We start from the raw sequence: 14456 nt of genomic DNA, 5'->3' as shown, positions 1-14456 counted from the left end.
AAGGTACCTATTACGATAGCTGGCAGACAAAGTCCACCCGCCACCGTAACGGTGAACAAGACCGTCCGCCAGAGGTGCAGCGGTCCCGCTGTGGCCATTAGGATGCCACCGCCACCGTGGCGGTGGCATACCCCATTCACAACATTGTGGCGGGCGGTGCTCACAGCACCCTGGGGGCCCCCTAAGGCAGAAGCTGCATGCCTTCCCGACGCCATGGAAAGGCACGTCTCCGCATTCATCCTAATATGGACGGCAGTGTCTTGCAGACACCGCCACCATATTGGAGCCCTTTTCCACCCGGTCTCCTGTCCAACTGGCGGGAAACCGGCAGAGGGTCTTTCCATCCTCCGGGGTCCCCCCGCGATCATAATACAGCAGGGGGAAATGGCGATCCGCCCGCTATACTCATTACCCCCATAGTCTTAAAGAATATAGAAGAAGGACTACACGATGTATCCGATGTCACTTGAAATAGACCGTGGTTGCCATCTTGGACTGTGGTATTTTAAGTCAAGTGTATATAAAAACATAGAAAAGCCACGATCATACGACTATCTAGCATAAATGTTTTTTTTGTGTTATGACATTTTTCTGCAATGGGCCATGTATACGTTTGTCAGCCATGTATAGCCTGGCCTCAAACAAATGTAGTAGGGATTCCTCGCATAATATGGTCTCATCAAAGACGGATGGTGGAGGCCACGTTGGAATGTAGTAAAGTCTCCATTTGAATGCAAGGTAAGAATGATGCAGTGCCAGAAGGTAAATGACATAATATCATGGTAGTATCACTCCGCCTGGTGGTGGCGTGGGTTATGTTGTGTGGAAGGTAATGTGCCAGCCCTGTGTCATATGTTGCCTGTGCCCTGGAATGAAAAACATGGCTGCTATCGGCATGGCCACTGAGCTGGTGTATTGAGACTAGTGCATGAAGTGGTCAAGAAAAATAAGAGAGGCAAGTGCCAAATTCCTGATGTGAGATGGCATGGATACACACCAAAGTGGGTTGATGGAGTAACTGTGAGGATACAAAGTTACTGTGTGTCCATACATGAGACAGGTGAAGTGTGGCTCAATGGTTAGAGCGGCAGACCTTGATGCAGAGCGCTGGCCAGGGACCAGGGTTCGATTCCCGCCTCGGTGGGATCGGGCTTAAATTCCTCTGACTGGATATTCTCGCCTCAGTGCCGAATCTAAGCATGGGCCCCACGCTGCAACTCTGGGCAATAGCTTGCTTAGTCTCCACAACGGCCCCGATACACAAGAGATGCCTGGTTTCACCATGGGATGCCCAGGAGTGGACACCTCACAAGGAAAAGCCAGGAGGGGTTCCCTTGTGGTAGGAGTACAAGCGCTGGGATGCTTACGGGTTACTGTTCGCGCTATACAAATACAACATGTTAGAACCGGCTGTCTCTAGTTGGCAGAGGTATACACTTCTGACAAATAGGGACACTCCTTTTCTAGTCAGGGCAAGGGGATCACGCCCTTCGATAACCCCTGCTCACCCCCTTGGTAGCTTGGCAGAGCAGAACAGGCCTATCTCAGAGGCTGTGCGTTAAGCAATTATGACCACATACAGTAACACAGTGAATACACTACAAATGGACACGACACCGTAGTATTATAAAAATAAGTATTTTTATATAGGGCTTAGCACAAGACCAAATAACGGCAAAACTGTACACAATCGGAATAAATACGTTCGGGAAGGAAAAAGGATAGTTCAAAGGTAGTTTCTTCTTTAGCACAAAAGTCTTTAGTATCAAGCAAATCTTCTTCTTGGAAACACAGTTCTTAGCAACAGGGTAACCCACACGGGAGTTACACAACGTCGAGGCAAAGTTAATCCACAGGTTCGGCGGCGACCGCGAGGAGCGCTACGTCGGGCCTGGAGTCACACGGACCCCCAACAACACAGTACCTTAGGAAAATGAAGCACACGATGACCCACGGCGTCGAGTGATCCGGCGTCGCGTCTTCGGTGTCGATCAGGCCTCAGCAGGCATCGTCGATGATGCAGTTGCACAGAGCGAGCAGCGCTCACGGCGTCGAAGGGGCACACAGGTGATGCGATCAGCAGCGGTGCAGACACGAGGTCCTCTGGAGTTAGAGCCGTACTCCCACTCACTGGCGTTGCTGCTGGCGTCGGTCGGGCCCAGCGTCCGGTCGTCGTGATTGCTGGTTCTTTCAGAGGGGCTGGATTCACACTTCCAGCAACTAGCACTTTTAGCAGATGAAGTCTTTTAGCCCTGTGACTTCAGCAGGAGACTGGCACTCTTCCAGTCCTTGGAGATTTTCTTAGCAAGCGTGAGAGTACACACACAGTTCCTCTCTCCTGGTTCCTTGGCAAAAATAAAGAAGCACTGCAGGATTCCCCCAACAACAGCACACTGGCAGAAGGGGTAGGCAGTCCTTAGATCAGCAGGCCTCTTGTCCTTGGTTACAGGGTTCCTTGTCAGAAGTGATCTGATTTCCTAGTTCAGGGGTCCTTCTCTTATACCCCTTTTCGTCTTTGATCCCTTTGTCTATGCCGGGGATTTCCCAACATCCTGGGTCTGTGGTGGGTGGAGCTAGGCAGTAGCACCTGGCCTATTCATTGAGCCGGGCTGAGTCCTCAGACGCCCCGCAGGAGGTGGAGCCAGCATTGATACTGGCAGGAGCAGAGCTATCGCCCTCCTGGCAGGAGGTGGGGCTAGGATCGTCCATGGTAGGCACAGAGCCATCAGTCGCTTAGCAGGAGGTGGAGCCAGCATTGTATCAGGCAAGGCAGGCTATCAACAACTACTCTCCCCCTACTCTCAACGTAAATGTCCCACTCATCCCATACTGACTCATCCAGACCGGTGGAGCCACCCAGCTCCTGTCACACACACGCAAAACCAGCAGAAACCAGATATGGTTAGACAAGAAAATAGACACCTTCTAAAAGTGCTATTTTCGAACCCAGAGTCCAAAAACCATCCACACCAACGGATGCGTAATTAAACCCCGAGTTCAGGGATACCAAACTCGACATTGCAGCATGCTCTCCGAGCCAGCGAGGATCATAGTACTAATAATCCCGGCGGCCCATTCTAATCAATGGAGAGCAGGCTACCTCGCAATAGTGAAGGACCAAGATGGCGGTAATTCACTATCAGGACATGCCAACTTGGTCAGGCGTGTCCTACCTTAGACTTACAATGCACCCTGCCCTAAGGCCTACCATAGGGGTGACTAACATGAAGTTAAGGGAAGGTTGGAGGGGCTGGCAAGTAAATATACTTGCGCAGCCTGCGTGACAGTACAAGACTGCACGTGGGTCTCGCAATGACCGACCCGTAGACATTCTTTTACGAAGCCGCTCCTGTGGGTGGCACAACACGTGCTGCAAGCCCACGAGCGGCATTTGTATTTACAAGCCCCGGCACTCCTGGTGCACTAGACTAGGGACTGACAGTAAACCAAATAAGCCAAACATGGATACAATAGACACATAAATTTAACATCGGGAGCACTTGCGCTATGGCACTGATCAGCAGTGACACAGCGCCCAAAGCATATACCAGCAAAACATTGTAAAACAGTAGAGGCAAACAGAAAAAATGGAGGAGAGACTCAAGCCAATGATGTCAGGTCTAACACGTGTCCCCTCTAGCTGAAATGTGGGGAGAACTACCCTTAACCTAGGGAGTCCTCATCACTAAGGCGGAAAAATCTGGACAGACCATCAGCATTGGCGTGATCGGTACCAGGGCGGTGTTCCACCGTAAAGTCCATCCCCTGTAGAGAAATGGACCACCTCAACAGTTTCGGATTCTCACCCCTCATTTGCATCAACCATCTGAGGGGCCTGTGGTCTGTCTGAACCCGGAAGTGAGTCCCAAACAGGTAGGGTCTTAGCTTCTTCAGCGCCCAGACCACAGCAAATGCTTCTCTCTCTATCGCACTCCACCTTGTTTCCCTGGGAAGTAACCTCCTACTGATGAAGGCTACAGGCAAGTCTCGGCCCTCTTCATTCACCTGAGCTAGAACAGCCCCCACGCCATGCTCTGAAGCGTCCGTCTGAACAATGAATTCTTTTGAAAAGTCGGGTGCTTGGAGTATAGGTGCTGTGCACATTGCAGTTTTCAGGGTGTCAAAGGCCGTTTGACAGGCATCAGTCCAGATCACGTTTCGTGGCTGCTTCCTAGAAGTCAGCGACGTCAAGGGGTGCACGATGTTACCGTAATCCTTGACAAACCTCCTGTAGTAACCCGTGAGTCCTAGGAAGGCTCTCACCTGCGTTTGGGTTTTGGGCGGCGCCCAAGCCAGGATGGTATCAATCTTGGGTTGCAGGGGGGCAACCTTACCGCTCCCTACTTGGTGCCCCAAGTACACCACAGAACCCTGCCCAATCTGGCACTTACTGGCTTTGATTGTGAGGCCTGCTCCGCGCAGGGCCAACAACACTTCCTGGAGGTGGCGCAAGTGTTCCTCCCAGCTGGCGCTGAACACTGCGATGTCGTCCAGGTAGGCGGCACTGAAATCCTCCAGTCCGGCCAAGACCTGGTTGACCAACCTCTGGAAGGTGGCAGGGGCATTCTTCATCCCAAAGGGCATCACCCGGAACTGGTATAACCCATCTGGTGTGGAGAATGCTGACCTCTCCTTTGCCCCATCAGTCAAGGCGATCTGCCAGTACCCAGACGTTAAATCAAACGTACTAAGGTATCGGGCAGCCCCCAACCGATCGATGAGCTCATCAGCTCTGGGGATGGGGTGCGCGTCAGTCTTCGTGACCGAATTGAGCCCTCGGTAGTCCACGCAGAACCGGAGTTCCGGTGAAGCACCAGGCGCTGCAGCCTTCGGGACCAAGACCACTGGGCTGGCCCATGGACTGCTAGAGGACTCAATCACCCCTAACGCGAACATTTTGGAGACCTCCTCCTTAATGTACGCTCTGACCTTGTCAGTCACCCTGTAAGCCTTGTGCTTCACAGGAGGGCTGTCTCCGGTGTCAACGTCATGGACACACCAATGCGTGACACCCGGAACCAAGGAAAACAGATCCGGGAATTGTCCCAACAGTTGGCGACAATCCTGTTTCTGCTCAAGGGTCAGTGTGCCAGAGAGGACCACACCATCCACCGACCCATCTTGCTCTTTAGCACACAGGAGGTCAGGAAGAGGCTCACTCTCCTCCTCCGTTCCATCATCTGTAGCTAGGAGCATGCCCACTTCGGACCTTTCTAAGTGGGGCTTCAAGCGGTTGATATGCAGGACCCGCAAGGGGTTCCTGGGAGATTTCAAGTCCACCAGGTAGGTGACATCGCTCTTCTTCTCCACAACCTTAAACGGTCCAGTCCACCTGTCCTTGAGCGCACAAGGTTCCACAGGGGACATGACCCACACTTCCTGACCAGGCTGAAGCTCTACCAGAGTGGCATTCCGGTCGTACCAACGCTTCATCTCCTCCTGGCTGGCCTCCAGATTTGTCTGAGCAAGTTCTCTGAAGCGCCGAGTCTGGTTCCGAAAGGCCAGCATGTAGCTGTATACATCCTGGGGAGGTTTCCTGGGAGATTGCTCCCAGCCTTCCTTGACCAGACTCAAAGGCCCTCTTACCGGGTGACCGTATAAGAGCTCAAAGGGGCTGAACCCTAGAGACTTCTGCGGTACCTCACGGTAAGCAAACAACAGGCATGGCAAGAGGACGTCCCATTTCCGCCTCATTGGTTCTTCAAGACCCATAATCATGCCTTTCAGGGTCCGGTTGAATCTCTCAAGCAGCCCATTTCCTTGAGGATGGTAAGGAGTGGTGAACTTGTAGGTTACCCCACACTCCTTCCATAGAGACTTCATATAGTTCGAAATGAAGTTGGTGCCTCGGTCGGACACCACCTCTCTGGGGAACCCCATCCGGGAGAAAACACCCATCAGTGCCCGTCCCACCACGGGGGCCGTCACTGTTCTGAGAGGGATGGCTTCCGGGTACCTCGTGGCATGGTCCACCAAGACCAGGATGAACCTGTTGCCCAGGGCTGTCTTGGGGTCCAGGGGCCCAACAATGTCAATACCCACCCGGTCAAAGGGGGTACTGACCACTGGAAAAGGTTGGAGGGGAGCCTTCTGCTTCCTTCCGCTTTTCCCACTTGCCTGGCAAGTGTGACAAGTCTTGCAGTGGATGTCTACATCCCTTCGCATCTGAGGCCAATAAAAATGGGTGACAAGCCTGTCATAGGTCTTGTCCTGCCCCAGATGTCCAGCTAACGGTACGTCATGAGCCAAACCCAGTAGGAAGGCTCTGAAGCGCTGGGGTACCACCAGCACACGGGCTGACCCAGGCTCAGCAGCCTTAGGCTCGCTATACAGGAGGTCGTTCTCCCAGTACACAAAATGTGACCCTGACTGATCACCTGAGGATTGGGCTGAGGCCTGCTGCCTCATGCCCACAAGAGAAGGGCACACTTTCTGTTCCGCACAGAATTCCTCCCTGGAGGGACCACCATCCTGCTGCCAGTGGGTCAGCTCGGGCAGATCTCCCAGTTCGGCAATTTGTTCCCCTGTGGGCTCCAGGGCATCCCCCTCGGGGTCTACCTCCTTCTGGACCACGGGAACTACGGGGGCCGGTTTCCCGCGCCTCCTGCCTCTTCTCTTCACAGCTGGGTCCTGGGCCATACTTTCAGGCTCCGGGACCCCATCAACACCCTTACTCGCTGTCATCGAACGAGTGGTTGCACACACCCACTCTGGCACACCCAACATTTTCAAGTGCGCCTCCCTCTCCACCTTAGCCCAAGGGGAGTCTTCTAAATCATTGCCCAGGAGACAATCGACAGGCATGGCGGGCCTCACAGCAACCTGAAGAGTACCTGAAACTCCCCCCCATTCAAAGGAAACCTGAGCTACCTCACACTCTTTATGGGAGTTGTCGGCAGCTATCACGGGGTAGAATGCGTGGGGAACCACCTGCTCTCTGGACACTAAGTGATACCTGACAGCTGTCACACTCGCTCCGGTGTCTCTGAGAGCTTCCACTCTATGGCCATTAATGGTCACCCACTGCCTATATTTACTAGTGTTACTAGGCAGAGGGGGTGGAGGGACCATTTGCATGTCTCCTAGCGAGACCAGGGACATCTCTGCGGGACCCCTCCCACCATGGACAACCATCTCCTCCCCTCCCAAGGCTACACTCGCCAACTGACGGGGGGGTGCACGCGGCGGTGCATTCGAATCCTTTTTGGGACACTGGGGGTCATAAAACCGGTGTCCCACCTGCCCACAACCGTAGCAGGTTAGGGGGCCCCTATGAACAGGTTTACCCGTCGGGCCCCTGACTTCTTCTCAGGGGGAGGCTGGGAACCTTTCCCTTGGTTCCCTTGGGGATTACTTTGGGGCCCTTTCTGAGACTCCTTCTGTTTTCCCTTGTCCCCCCCACTCTTCTGCTGGGGACCCTGCCCACCTTTGGCTGAGTTTCCCACTGGACCCTTGTGGACCCTGGTACTGACCCAGCGGTCCGCCTCCTCAGCAAGTTTTCTAGGGTTAGATATCTTGCTATCAATCAGGTGCTGGCGCAGCTCTGGAAAACAGTTATTAGACAAGTGCTCCCAAGCAAACAAATCATAAAGAGCTTCATAACTTTCCACTTTGCTGCCCTTTACCCAACCATCCATGGCTCTGCAAAAATAAGACACATATTCAACCCACGTCGTACCAGGCAACTTCTTACATTCTCTAAAAGCTTGTCTGTACTGCTCGGGGGTTAAGCCATACCGCAACATTAAAGCATCTTTCATATGAGCATACGACATCCTATCCGCAACAGGCATGTCTAACAGGGTATCTCTTCCCTCATTCACAAAGCGACCCCACAACCCCGCTCCCCAATTCTTCTCAGGGACCTGGTGGACCAACAATGCTAACTCATATGCTTTAAACCATTGACCAATATCTTCATTCTTATTGTAATCTTTGATCACATCTTTCGGGAAGTAAAACTTACTTTCTGCAGGCTCGGATGGAATGCTGCCACCAGAGGGATTCAACTCTAACTTTTTAGCTTGGATATCCAGTTCCCTCAACCTGGCTTCACGCTCCAAAGCTAACTTTTCTCGTTCAAACTCCAACTTTTTGATCTCTAAATCAGCTTCCCTTCTACCTCTTGCATTTTCTAACTCCAACTGCCCATTTATTTTTAGCCTTGCCATCTCCATGTTGTAAGCTCGCTCTTTCGCCCTTTCTTCTCTTTCTTCAGGGGAAAGACCTTTGGAGGAAACACTGCTTCCGGGAGAGGGCATAGGTCCATTCACTGGCACCTCCTCATCCCCTTCCTCTGTGGGTACCACCACCACATCAGAGGGATTTCTGGACTCCCACCAGGCCTGTAATGCTTTATAAAAATCATCTTTTCTCGAGAGGCCGGTGGTAGGAACTTTAAACTGGTCGCAAAAGTGTTTCAGCTCATCTTTCTTGTATTTCTTTAGCTTACTCCTCTCGAACTCCTCCACAACAACGATAGCAGGGGCAGTGACTCCGTTGTCACTCATGCTTAAAACTGGCAGTGTTCAAAAAAAATCAAGCTTCAGGAAAGCGGAGAACAAAAATAGGATCCTTCCGAATCAGATTGTGACTGCGCTATGGTCTGCTTTCACTATGTAGCGTACACTAATCACTGTACATGGGTCATAAATGCAAAGTCCAAATCCTCACCGCTGACCCACCAATGTTAGAACCGGCTGTCTCTAGTTGGCAGAGGTATACACTTCTGACAAATAGGGACACTCCTTTTCTAGTCAGGGCAAGGGGATCACACCCTTCGATAACCCCTGCTCACCCCCTTGGTAGCTTGGCAGAGCAGAACAGGCCTATCTCAGAGGCTGTGCGTTAAGCAATTATGACCACATACAGTAACACAGTGAATACACTACAAATGGACACGACACCGTAGTATTATAAAAATAAGTATTTTTATATAGGGCTTAGCACAAGACCAAATAACGGCAAAACTGTACACAATCGGAATAAATACGTTCGGGAAGGAAAAAGGATAGTTCAAAGGTAGTTTCTTCTTTAGCACAAAAGTCTTTAGTATCAAGCAAATCTTCTTCTTGGAAACACAGTTCTTAGCAACAGGGTAACCCACACGGGAGTTACACAACGTCGAGGCAAAGTTAATCCACAGGTTCGGCGGCGACCGCGAGGAGCGCTACGTCGGGCCTGGAGTCACACGGACCCCCAACAACACAGTACCTTAGGAAAATGAAGCACACGATGACCCACGGCGTCGAGTGATCCGGCGTCGCGTCTTCGGTGTCGATCAGGCCTCAGCAGGCGTCGTCGATGATGCAGTTGCACAGAGCGAGCAGCGCTCACGGCGTCGAAGGGGCACACAGGTGATGCGATCAGCAGCGGTGCAGACACGAGGTCCTCTTGAGTTAGAGCCGTACTCCCACTCACTGGCATTGCTGCTGGCGTCGGTCGGGCCCAGCGTCCGGTCGTCGTGATTGCTGGTTCTTTCAGAGGGGCTGGATTCACACTTCCAGCAACTAGCACTTTTAGCAGATGAAGTCTTTTAGCCCTGTGACTTCAGCAGGAGACTGGCACTCTTCCAGTCCTTGGAGATTTTCTTAGCAAGCGTGAGAGTACACACACAGTTCCTCACTCCTGGTTCCTTGGCAAAAATAAAGAAGCACTGCAGGATTCCCCCAACAACAGCACACTGGCAGAAGGGGTAGGCAGTCCTTAGATCAGCAGGCCTCTTGTCCTTGGTTACAGGGTTCCTTGTCAGAAGTGATCTGATTTCCTAGTTCAGGGGTCCTTCTCTTATACCCCTTTTCGTCTTTGATCCCTTTGTCTATGCCGGGGATTTCCCAACATCCTGGGTCTGTGGTGGGTGGAGCTAGGCAGTAGCACCTGGCCTATTCATTGAGCCGGGCTGAGTCCTCAGACGCCCCGCAGGAGGTGGAGCCAGCATTGATACTGGCAGGAGCAGAGCTATTGCCCTCCTGGCAGGAGGTGGGGCTAGGATCGTCCATGGTAGGCACAGAGCCATCAGTCGCTTAGCAGGAGGTGGAGCCAGCATTGTATCAGGCAAGGCAGGCTATCAACAACTACTCTCCCCCTACTCTCAACGTAAATGTCCCACTCATCCCATACTGACTCATCCAGACCGGTGGAGCCACCCAGCTCCTGTCACACACACGCAAAACCAGCAGAAACCAGATATGGTTAGACAAGAAAATAGACACCTTCTAAAAGTGCTATTTTCGAACCCAGAGTCCAAAAACCATCCACACCAACGGATGCGTAATTAAACCCCGAGTTCAGGGATACCAAACTCGACATTGCACCATGCTCTCCGAGCCAGCGAGGATCATAGTACTAATAATCCCGGCGGCCCATTCTAATCAATGGAGAGCAGGCTACCTCGCAATAGTGAAGGACCAAGATGGCGGTAATTCACTATCAGGACATGCCAACTTGGTCAGGCGTGTCCTACCTTAGACTTACAATGCACCCTGCCCGAATGCCTACCATAGGGGTGACTAACATGAAGTTAAGGGAAGGTTGGAGGGGCTGGCAAGTAGATATACTTGCGCAGCCTGCGTGACAGTACAAGACTGCACGTGGGTCTCGCAATGACCGACCCGTAGACATTCTTTTACGAAGCCGCTCCTGTGGGTGGCACAACACGTGCTGCAAGCCCACGAGCGGCATTTGTATTTACAAGCCCCGGCACTCCTGGTGCACTAGACTAGGGACTGACAGTAAACCAAATAAGCCAAACATGGATACAATAGACACATCAATTTAACATCGGGAGCACTTGCGCTATGGCACTGATCAGCAGTGACACGGCGCCCAAAGCATATACCAGCAAAACATCGTAAAACAGTAGAGGCAAACAGAAAAAATGGAGGAGAGACTCAAGCCAATGATGTCAGGTCTAACACAACACATTTACATTTACACAGGTATAGTGGAGCCCATAACATAAAACACTTGCATAACAAGTACTTAATCAAAGTGACTATCGAAATGATTAAATCATAAATGAGAAAAAGCGTCTTATCTCATGCACATGGAACACTAGATAGATGCTTCATTAAGAAAAGGGTAGGGAGCCCATGTGAAATTTATCAGCTTGATCCAGTGGGTTCCTTCCGTTCCTCTTGTAAAGACAGACACATGCAACAGCGTTAGTTAATTGGCTGAGTACTATTCTTCTGTACTCCTAAATAGAGGTGTACAAAGGGGTAAAAGAGTAGACAGAAACATAAAAAAAGTAAGATAAAACATAGAAAACAGTACAGTAAGAATCATCGAGGATGAAAGTTGGGTAAATAGGTTAGTCTTCATGAAGATGTATACTCATTTCCTCATCCATATTGTGTCTACCTGGGTATGCTGTTCCAAGATCTACAATGTGTGTAGATTCTCTCTTCCTGAGCTTAAGTACCCTGCTGCCCCCTCTGGAGTCAGGGTGTACTTGTTCAATGGCAAAATACCTAGGTTTAGAACTGTTAGAGAAGTGGTGAGTTTTGAAATGCCTCGCTATCGGATACTGCTGGCCTCTGTTGGTTATGGCTCTCATGTGTTCAATAACTCTCTTCTTGACAATGAATGTGGTGCTTCCTACATATCTAAGGTCGCAAGGGCACTGTAAAATGTTAAGTGTGGCTCACTGATTAGAGCGGCAGACCCTGATGCAGAGGTCTAGCCCGGGACCAGGGTTCAATTCCCTGCCTCGGCGGGTCTTGGGCTCAAAATTCCACGGACCTGATAATTCTCGCCTCGGTGCCTATTCCAATCATGGAGTCCCACTCTGCAACTCTGGGCAATAGCTTGCTTAATCTCCACAACGGCCCCCACAACGCTAAGGATGCCTGGCCTCCACCTTGGGGGTGCCCAGGAGTGGACGCCCCACAGGGAAAGCCAGGATGGGTTCCACAGCTGTATTCGTACAAGCGCCTTGAGACCCTTGCGGGTGAGTAGTGCGCTATACAAGTATCAATTTACAATTTACATTACATTACCACAAAGGAGAAATTGCAGGTGAGGAACTTGTTTCCGGTCCAGGGAAGACATGGCTTGGCAGGTTGGGCTGGACTGTTCCCATGAGGCACAGGATCAGACTGATTTGCATATGGCCATGTCTGAACTGTTGTGGCGGAGTGAGCTAAAGAATTATAATGGATTAAACCCAGATCAGTTGACTGGGGGTGAGTGCTTGCATCGTTCAACACTCCGTCCATCATCCCCTTTGGTTTTGCTTTAATCGCCCTAAATTGGCAGGGTATGCCCAGATATGAGTCCCTTGCTCACTTTGCCACTGGATTCAAGCTAGCCTGGCTGATGACGGCTGATTAGCCAGAAACCGGTCCCAGGATACTTGTTTCTGGTCCAGGGAAGACATGGCTTGGCAGCTCGGGCTGGACTGTTCCCATGAGGCACAGGGTCAGACTGATTTGCATATGGCCATGTCTGAACTGGGGTGGCGGAGTGAGCCAAAGAATGATGATGGATTAAACCCAGATCAATTGACTGGGGTTGAGTGCTTGCATTGTTCAACACTCCGTCCATCATCCCCTTTGGTTTTGCTTTGTTTGCCCTAAGTTGGCAGCGTATGCCCAGACATGGGTCCCTTGCTCACTTTGCCACTGGATTCAAGCTAGCCTGGCTGATGACGGCTGGTAAACCAGAAACCGGTCCTAGGATGCTTGTTTCCGGTCCAGGGAAGACATGGCTTAGCAGTTCCGGCTGGACTATTCCCATGAGGCACAGGGTTAGACTGATTTGCATATGGCCATGTCTGAACTGGGGTGGCGGAGTGAGCTAAAGAATGATAATGGATTAAACCCAGATCAGTTGACTGGGGGTGAGTGCTTGCATTGTTCAACACTCCGTTAATCATCCCCTTTGGTTTTGCTTTAATCGCCCTAAATTGGCCGGGTATGCCCAGATGAGGGTCCCTTGCTCACTTTGCCACTGGATTCAAGCTAGCCTGGCTGATGACGGCTGATTAGCCAGAAACCGGTCCCAGGATGCTTGTTTACGGTCCAGGGAAGACATGGCTTGGCAGTTCGGACTGGACTGTACCAATGAGGCACAGGTGCAGACTGATTTGCATATGGCCATGTCTGAACTGGGGTGGCAGAGTGAGCTAAAGAATGATGATGGATTAAACCCAGATCAGTTGACTGGGGGTGAGTGCTTGCATTGTTCAACACTCCTTCCATCATCCCCTTTCGTTTTGCTGTGTTCACCCTAAGTTGGCAGGGTATGGCCTGAGGCGGGTCCCTTGCTCACTTTGCCACTGGGTTCAAGCTAGCCTGGCTGAGGATGGCTGATTAGCCAGAAACCGGTTCCAGGATGCTTGTTTCCGGTCCAGGGAAGACATGGCTTGGCAGTTCGGGCTGGACTGTTCTCATGAGGCACAGGGTCAGACTGATTTGCATATGGCCATGTCTCAACTGGGGTGGCGGAGTGAGCTAAAGAATGATGATGGATTAAACGCAGATCAGTTGACTGGGGGTGAGTGCTTGCATTGTTCAACACTCCGTCCATCATCCTCTTTGGTTTTGCTTTGTTCGCCCTAAGTTGGCAGGGTATGCCCAGACGTGGGTCCCTTGCTCACTTTGCCACTGGATTCAAGGTAGTCTGGCTAATTACGGCTAATTAGCCAGAAACCGGTCCCAGGATGCTTGTTTCCAGTCCAGGGAAGACATGGTTTCGCAGTTCTGGTTGGACTGTTCCCATGAGGCACAGGGTCAGACTGATTTGCATATAGCCATGTCTGAACTGGTGTGGCGGAGTGAGCTAAAGAATGATGATGGAATTAGCCCAGATCACTTGACTTGGGGTGAGTTCGTGCATTGTTCAACACTCCGTCCATCATCCCCTTTGGTTTTTGGTTTGTTCGCCCTAAGTTGGCAGGGTATGCCCACATGTGGGTCCCTTGCTCACTTTGCCACTGGATTCAAGTTAGCCTGGCTGATGACAGCTGATTAGCCAGAACCTGGTCCCAGGATGCTTGTTTCTGGTCCAGGGAAGACATGGCTTGGCAGTTTGAGCTGAACTGTTCCCACGAGGCACAGGGTTAGACTGATTTGCATATGGACATGTCTGAACTGGGGTGGCGGAGTGAGCTAAAGAATGATGATGGATTAAACCCAGATCAGTTGACTGGGGGTGAGTGCTTGCATTGTTCAACACTTCGTCCATCATCCCCTTTGGTTTTGCTTTGTTCGCCCTAAGTTGGCAGGGTATGCCCAGACATGGGTCCCTTGCTCACTTTGCCACTGGATTCAAGCTAGCCTGGGTGATGACGGCTGATTAGCCAGAAACCGGTCCTAGGATGCTTGTTTCAGTCCAGGGAAGACATGGCTTAGCAGTTCCGGCTGGACTGTTCCCATGAGGCACAGGGTCAGACTGATTTGCATATGGCCATGTCTGAACTGAGGTGGCGGAGTGAGCTAAAGAATGATAATGGA

This window comes from Lissotriton vulgaris, chromosome 2_1 (genome assembly GCF_964263255.1).
Source record: "Lissotriton vulgaris chromosome 2_1, aLisVul1.2, whole genome shotgun sequence".
Taxonomy (NCBI): domain Eukaryota; kingdom Metazoa; phylum Chordata; class Amphibia; order Caudata; family Salamandridae; genus Lissotriton; species Lissotriton vulgaris.
This window is presented reverse-complemented; position numbering follows the sequence as displayed.